The following is an 8,628-nucleotide window of genomic DNA, read 5'->3' as shown; positions in this document are numbered from 1 at the left end:
AGACCTTTAATGCAAAAAGTGGGTGGGTCCTGTTCCTCCTCAACACTTCTTGCGACATAGTCTGAAGGTTACAATGAAGACATGCTACAAAAGCAGACGTGTTACCAGTTTTTCAGGGACTCAGGTGAATGGAATAACCTTACACTGAGAAATCTAAGGGACGTTTGGATGCCTAATAGATGGAATAGGATCTAGCTGTGAGAAAATAATATTTCTGCTTACAAAATATTAATTATTATGAAAATATTTTAATACTATAATCAAAGACAGAATTTTTTCTAAATCCTCGGAAAGGAATCATACATCCGGATGGGGGAGACTGCCACCAGATTCTGAGTCACCATTCAATAAATATCAAAGGTAAATGGTGAAAGAGTGAGTACTAAGCAGACTAATTACAGGAAAAGATGGTAAAGACTCATGGATGTGTTTAGCTATATGCAGCATGAATAGTTTCATTGTCTTCAAAGGGACTGCTTATTGGCTGAAATGCTATATCCACTGAAGTCAATAGGAACTTTGCTGTTCACTTCAATGGGTACAGGATTTGAAGGGACAGTATTTCACTCAGTGCTTAAAGCTATGGGGTGTGTGTAAGTCTTTACAGGATCAGATCCTGAAATAGGCAGCTTCCTCTAACTGACTCTGTTCATGTTATTCCAAAAAAGCAAAAAGGAAAGGCTGAAACCACGCGTGCAAATTAAATTGCACAGGGAATATACCAGAGGAAGTTTGTGCTTGCAATTTCAATATGAATAATACAATCTTGGCCGCAAGGAAAATTGAGTGACACTCATTCAGTTAACTTACGCAATTGACTTTCGAAGCAAAAATAAGATTTGAGGTTTAAAACCTGAACTTCCAATCTGAGCATTCAAAGAGACATCACATAACAGAAGAAGCCTTCATGCTTTAAAAAAAGAAAGGAGCAAGCAAAGTCAGAAGATACAGTTCATAAGACTCTGCATCATTTTAATTTGGTAACAATTATCTTTCCACAAGCGACTATTCAGATTTCCTGCCAATACTATCCCTAGCACTTCTAGGAAGGCTCATGGGAACACACCAGAATGTCATTACCACTTCAGTTTTAGGATTTCACTTTATTTTCCTCTAATGTACTTCAAATTGTGTTTCTGCATAAACTCTGTTATTCATTCCTGGTACTCATGTGTAAAGTTTCAGGCTGGTCAGGGTTGTTGAGTTATGACTTGCAGGCCTTTTTCTGTTTTAGAAGAAGCCATGGTCTTTCTCACCCTCGCCCAAAGGTTACTGAACAAACTGTGAATTCACAATTGTTCAACCTTCACGAATTCTTACAAATGGGGCCACAAAATGGCCAACGTAATAAAGCAGGGGTGTCAGATGTACAGCCTGAAGGCAAGATCCAGCCCATAGAGCCATATCATCTGGCTCATGTGCTCTTACTGTGACTGGGAATTGTAGGCAGGATGAAAGGGGGTGTGACCCGCCTCCAAAATGTGGGGCTTAGAGCCCTATTGGAGACATGTCAACAGTGGGGAGTAAAGCAATGGCTGTTTTAACCTCATGCTGTTGCCTGCCCCACTACCATTGCCACATCAGTGTCCAGCCCATGCGCACGGGTGAGTTTGACACACCCATAGTGGAATATAGTATTTTTGCTGCATTTAATTTACTGAATCTTTAAAACTATTACTGGTTAAATCATCATCCCAAAGCATGAAGCAACATGTAAAAGGAAAGATATTTTACTTCTGGTTTTGCCTGGCAGTTTAATAGTAGCTAAAACATTTGTATGGTGCAGCTTTTTTGGCTGATAACTACTTTTTTTTTTCATTTCTTCCATTGACAGACGGGATATTTATAACACTTAAGTGGCCTGGTCTAATTTAGCTTTACTCTGGGAATCCCATGAGACAGATCTGGTTACTTTAATAATGTGTCTCAAGCATCTGAGAAGAGAGAGGGAGAGGTGGTTGTGGAATACTCATTGCCTAAAGCTGTTCTAGTTAAAGGAAGTGGGGACTCGGTTTGCTTGAAACAGTTTTTGAGTGTCTGTGGATATAAGACTGATCCATCATAGAAGCATGTAGGTGAGGGCAGAGAGGATGAGACCCAGATAAGCGGGTGTATGAATGCTACATGACAGAAATTCCTGTAAAGAAATAAAATAACACAACAGGGAAGGGGAGGGCTAGAGGCAGCACTGATAACCAGGCGAATCTCTACGCTCTTAGTTGGAATCTCGCCGGCGCAAGAAATAAAGCCAGAAAAGATAAGCCCCAAAGCAGAGAACAAGTATTTTAATAAAAATACATAGAGAAAAATTCTACTCACTGGTGTGTTGAAAGAACCTTCCCCACCTTGTCACTGCTCGGAAGCCACTTTGCTAGCCAGGCCTCTCCCAGCACTCAGCTCAGGCATTCACTGGTCAGTAAAATCTCCAAGTTGGCTGCAAGCCATGCAAGGTGTTCCTGTTCAGATAGCTGCTGTGTTCTGCTAATGACCTCTCTCAGGGCAAGATTCAATCCTGAAAGACAGGTAATGCCCTTGGACTGTGACCCTGCTGGAGCTAGGACTATCCTTAAGTGTCCATTGCAGAGTGGGGTTGGCCAATCATAATGCTGTGCATTTGCAAAGGGCATGCATGACAAGTTTTGGTGCACAAATGCCCCTATTTGAGCACACAAACCTATATGTCTGGCTCATAATAGCATTTAATTACTCCAGGGCTCAGGCTGCAAAATGAATTCATAAAGTCAGCATCTTTTCCTAATAGTAACCTCTTCAGTTTTCAAATGCACTGGTACTGATGTGGTATCCAGTATTACCCATCTTGAGATGCAAAACATTACATGCATTGATTGGGAGTCATCATAGATGCAGTTGGAGTTAAATTCATCACTGGCCTATTTGGGACCAATTTAGCCTCTGCTGCCAACTGCAGCAGTCCTGGAGTATCTTCATATTTTGCCCCTACCCACTCTACAATAGAGGAACAGAGGGGCACTAAGGACCACCAAAGCCACTCATCTGACCCATCCCCAAATGCTCCCCGCTATCCTGATGGCTTGCTGTGTGTGTGTGCAGAGGGGGTACAGAACTTGTAGTTCCTTTGTATCAGTTTAACCTATAGAAAAGGAGTTATGACAACAACCTGGAAGATGGGATGAAGTGCACCCTCAGCAAGTTTGCAGATTACACCAAGCTGGGGGTTAAGAAAGCATAAAAAGGTGTGTCAGTGTTCACTGTTTAATGAAACAGTCTAGCAATGTGCTTCTCAGCGGGAGCAGCGGGTGATGGTATCTCTTGCCTATAAGTGGACTTCGGTGGTAGCTTGTGAGCCTGACAGCAGGGGTCTGTTCAAATGACTAAGCATGAGAGGAATTCAAATGAATGATGTGTGAAGAACAACATGTGACATAGGAACACTTGCAAATTATTGCAGACTTCAGGGCCAACAGATTTCTGGGAATGCTGCTTTTATTTCTGGTTTTATGACTGCTTTTAGATACTGCCTGACAGGTTTTTAGTCAGACAGTCATGTACCCTCCTTTAAAAAATCAGAATCTGTTTGCTAGAGTTCTGCTTCTTCACCCTACATGTGCCTGAGTCATCTCGTTGCTCAGAATACCACAGCAAAGAGATGTTTCTTATGTCACCGCTCTGTATACCCCACCGGGAAAATACAGTCCTGCTCAGCGAGCTGTCACTAAGCTATTCCTGTCTTAGGCTCTTCTTAATGACTATTCTGAGAACCTCCAGGCTACATAGCATCATGGAACATCAGAATTCGAAGGGATCTCAGGAGGTCATCTACTCCAACTCCCTGCTCAAAGCAAGACCAGCCCCAACTAGATCATCCCAGCCAACGCTTTGTCTAACCGGCTCTTAAAAACCCCCAAGGATGGAGATTCCACACCCACTCTGAGTAACCTGTTCCAGTGTTTAACTACCCTTCTCGTGAGAGTTTTTCCTAATGTCTAACCTAAACTTTCCTTGCTGCAACTTCAGACCATCGTTCCTTGTTCTGTCCTCTGCCACCACTGAGTCCAGCTCCATTCTCTTTGGAACCCCCCTTCAGCTAGTTGAAGGCTGCTATTAAACCCCCCCTAAGTCTTCTTTGTCTAGACTAAATAAGCCCAGTCCCCATATCATCTCCTCAGAAGTCATGTGTCCCAGCCCCCTAACCATTTTTGTTGTCCTCCACTGGACTTTCTCCAATTTGTTCATTTCATTTCTGTAGAGGGGGGCCGAATATTCTTTATTTGTTCTCCTAGCCCCTTAACTCTAACTTTTGGCTTCCCCACAGCCCCAGCTTCAATAAGAGGCATAGAGGGCATCCGTATCCCAACAGTCTCATAGCCTGGTGGTAAGAACTCTCTTGAAATGTGGGAGATGCGGTTTTAACTCCCCTCTGGCTGAAGAAGGCCTGTGTACCAGGTTTCTCATGTCCTAGGTCAGTACTATAAGCAGTATGCTACTGTCCAAAAGCTGGGTACCGCCATCACTTGCTGTGCATGCTGGGTTTTCTGATAAACTCACTGTTGCTGGTGTGTGTTGAGTGTGCTTTAAAGACACCTAATACACCTCAAGAAATTTAGGAGGAAGTGGCACCTGCCTGCTCTGACTGGGACAGGCATGTGCATAGCCTGAAGCTTATGTCAGGTTGCTGAATGAATGTAGGTACCTCCAAGGTTAGCTAGCTACTGAACAGGTGTTCCTTGAAACAATTTTTGGAATTAGGCATCTAAGTACCATTTTAGGTGGCCAAGGGTGTCTGCCTGGGTCTTGCCCACAGGCATAAATCCTTGCAAGTCTAAGGTTTAATTCTGATACAATTGCATTTGCTGGTATGGGCTGTTTGCAAGACTAAGGACTGATCTGTGCAAATGCAGGTCGCAGAAGCAATAAAGGGGAGTAGGAGAGAGGAAGGAGAAGAGTTCTAGTAATCAAATCAAATGGGTGCTCAACAAAGTCTCTCTCCTTAACAGAATTATAGAGCTCAGTGCTGCTCTGTACAGTTCTGACTGAACTGCTTTCCAGGATTGGGGCCAAAGGCATGAGCATGCCTTAGCTGTTGGTTAAAATCTTTAACTTACCTCTTGTACTCACACCTCTTGTGCAAGCTATAGTTTCCATGACCTGATAGAAAAACTGAAATTCTTCAAAAAGAGTGACCCACGGTGAATAGTCATCTTCCTCCTCCTCATTTTCATACACAAAATCCCACATGTTCACATGTGAATGCGGTAAATGTAAATTCTGCAAACATTAACATAAATAGGTGTGCCTTTGACTGCCTGACTAGCATCTAAAATGACCAGTATATATGTCAACATATACCACTGGATGGATTAAAGTTATTGCTCATGTGTAAAATGTTCATATGCATATTGACCCTCCCTGCCAAAAATATCATATTGCATTACATTGTTGCCGATACAGAAAGTTCTCTCTCTCTCTCCTGAAGCAAAATCCTACAAACCAAATTAAATCTGGAAAGGGCCAAGAATTAGAAAAAAAATCTGATTGTCAGATAGGCATATTTCATCCAGAAAATAGTGAAAATAAACTAGCATGTTTTGAAAGAGAAGGTGCATTGCTTATAAACAATCCAAAGCCCTTTAATAGAACCATATTCCTGTAAAAAGGGAAAATCGAGCCCCTGGGAAAACCCTTTTTTGACACACGCTTTTTATGTTCAAATGCATTAATGGGACTGCTATGCTATGAGTCATCTAGCAGTTTCATGTGTTTCTTAAAATACACTGAAAGTAGCTGAAGGCATGTATCATTCTGCAGTGTGGTTATCTATTAAGAACCTCAAAAAATACCTGCATTCTTAGACTCATAGAGATTTATGAGACAGAAGAGACCTTAGCTAGTTCTTCTGCATCATTCTGTTTAAATAGACCAAGCTCAGTAAAAATCTAAAATATTACACTAATTGAACAAACAGCCTAGCAGATGATAGGCACATTGTTTTGCTATCCAAACCTCCCCACTAGATTACAAAGAATTTGCATATGTGTAAAAAGCACATTTAGATTTTTCTTCCTGCTGAAGAATTCTGTCAAAACTACAGCTGGCTAAACTCTCTGATGAGAACATATGTTGCTCCTTTTTTCATTTGCAAATAATTTGTGAACTAATCCTATTCGGAAAATCTATTTATTAATAATTTACAGCCACAATTTTCAGCCTGCATGTGGTTTGCAAGCTGTTCAGTTTGGGTATTTGCTATTCACAGGGTGCAATTGGTCACTTGGGGTAGGAAGATACATTGCATTTGCCTCTGGGCAAGTTGTGCCTGTGTTTGTCCTAGAACAGATATATCCCAAGATTGGCATGCACACACATCTCACTTCCAATCAGGTTTTAGTAAGCAGCTGAATGCACTGCCACTTTTCAGCCTTTGATTCAATGATGCAATCCCAGGATAACCATTTAAATGCATTTTGCAATGTCCCAGTATAAACTGTTAATATTTCTTGTCCCATGCACATTTTTAGGCTTTATCCTGGGACAATGAGCATGGACATCTGAACGACTGCACGTAGCCGCAGGTTAAAATAGCTTATCCTGGGACAAATGCAACATCTGTTTGTAGCATTACTTTGTAAGGTGTAGTTTCCATGACCGGACAGAAAAACTGAAACTTCTTAAAAAGAATAATCCAGTGAATAGTCCTCATCATACACAAAATCCCAGGTACTCACATATGAATACTGTAAATGTAAATTCTGTAAACACTAACATAAGCAATACTAACTGGTTGTCATGAGTATTTGCAAACAGGGAATAGCAGGGAGAAGAAACACTAATACTGAATAGTGGTTTGGAAGTGCAACTGAGGAGAAATGTATTACTGTGTAGCTGTAAGCACTAGCCACTCGCTATCTGAATTAGCTTTTTCTACCATCACAGCCAGGCACAAAAATCTCCATAGTGCACATCTGTAGCCTCCTTATTAAAAGTAAATAAATAATTCTCCCATTGTTGAGGAAAATAGTTGGGGGAAAAGAAAGAACAGAAGCAATTAGGAAAAATAAGAGGCCAGGTGGAACAGCCAAAAGGAGAAAAAGATGAGTGTAGGAAGGAAAAAGTTCCAGTTCTCCAAGCACCGTCTGTACAGATCTGCATTCTTGGTGATACTTCACATGCTAGTGGTTTCTATTGGGGGTTTATGTGAGGGGATGTAGATGTGTGTGTGCTACCTGTTTCTTGTGCTCCATACCTTCAGCCTGAGCAAAAACTTAGATGTGTGCATTGGTCCATTTTAAAGAAATTGCTTGATTTTTTTTTAATCATCATAACAGGTTTGGGGAGTTTCGACTTTTTGGGATGTCTGGCCATGGTCTGGCCATGCCAGGGTTTTTCTTTTGTTCTGCAGCCCTTGGTTCAGGTTGCCTTCCATTGCTGGGCTTCAGGGTAGCACAAACCAAATCCACCAACATTGAAATATTTCCCCTGTACCGTATAATTATGTCTGTGATAGACAAACACACAATGCTACACCCACACAGGCACGTCAGTCCTTGCTGCCACATTAGGCACCACTGGGAGCTTAAAAATATTCACCCAGCTGCTGCCTAACTCTGGAAGTACCCAAATTCTGCTCTTAAAACTGCTTCAGGCACCTATGTTTAATTGAAGTGGAGACTGGAATCCTAGTCTCCCAGCTGAAGGCTTAAAATCATGAGACTATGACACTCTTCCTGGCCCAAAGAATATTTAAGTAATAAATATTACAAAGTGGAACAACTTCAGCCAGAAAGAATTAGAGCACTCCCCACTAGAGTCCCTGCAAGCTCTCGTGGGAGCTGTGGCTTCAAATCCTGACACCACAGCAGGAGGAGCAGGATCTGTGTTTCTTGTCCCTCTGCTGAGTGCTCTAGCCATACAATAAACGGGAGGGGGGGACCCGGCTCCCTGGGGTGTGAAAGGCCTGACCCAGCTGAAGCACCTCACACCACAAACGGTTTCAGCGGAGAATCCCAAGTGGCAGGAGACATGGCCGGGTGGAATCATAGTACTGTGATACTGTGCCTCACAGTCCTTAAAACCATATGTGGATTTAGCCTTCAGTCATAGAGATCAGGAATAAGGCAGGGTAGATTTGCATGTTATAGACTAACCGAGGTGGGGGGAGGCGTGGGGAGGTGTAGCGCACGTTTTTATGAGCCGAAGCTCACTTCATCAGACACTGAGCAGTGACGTGGGGATCGGGGCCCAGGGTTCTTTGCTTTCTCCAAGAACCGTTTTTGTGTCTGCAAAGCTTTTTTCCAAAACCATCTATTGAACACCATCTTGCAGGTCCCCTCTCCCAATCCTAAGTGACCAAGGACTTGGAGATGACAAGGTCTCCATCCCAGGCCCCCAAATCCACAGATGTACTTTCCAAGGATGGAGAAGCCTAGAAACTTAAGGACTTGATTATGCTGGCTCATAAGGCACAGGCATTTGACGTTTCTGGCAACATTTCCCAGCTGCATACACTGCTGAAGAATGAAACATTGCAGTCACTTTTAGAGACGCTGCATTTTCTCACGTGCTGGTTCAGTTACGACTGGTGTATTTCCACCTCAATCTTCCAGACTTGCACTCGCGAGTCAGGCAGTAAAAGGAATGAGTACTTTAATG

The sequence above is a fragment of the Alligator sinensis genome, unplaced genomic scaffold, assembly GCF_000455745.1.
Source record: "Alligator sinensis unplaced genomic scaffold, ASM45574v1 scaffold1119_1, whole genome shotgun sequence".
NCBI lineage: Eukaryota > Metazoa > Chordata > Crocodylia > Alligatoridae > Alligator > Alligator sinensis.
This window is presented reverse-complemented; position numbering follows the sequence as displayed.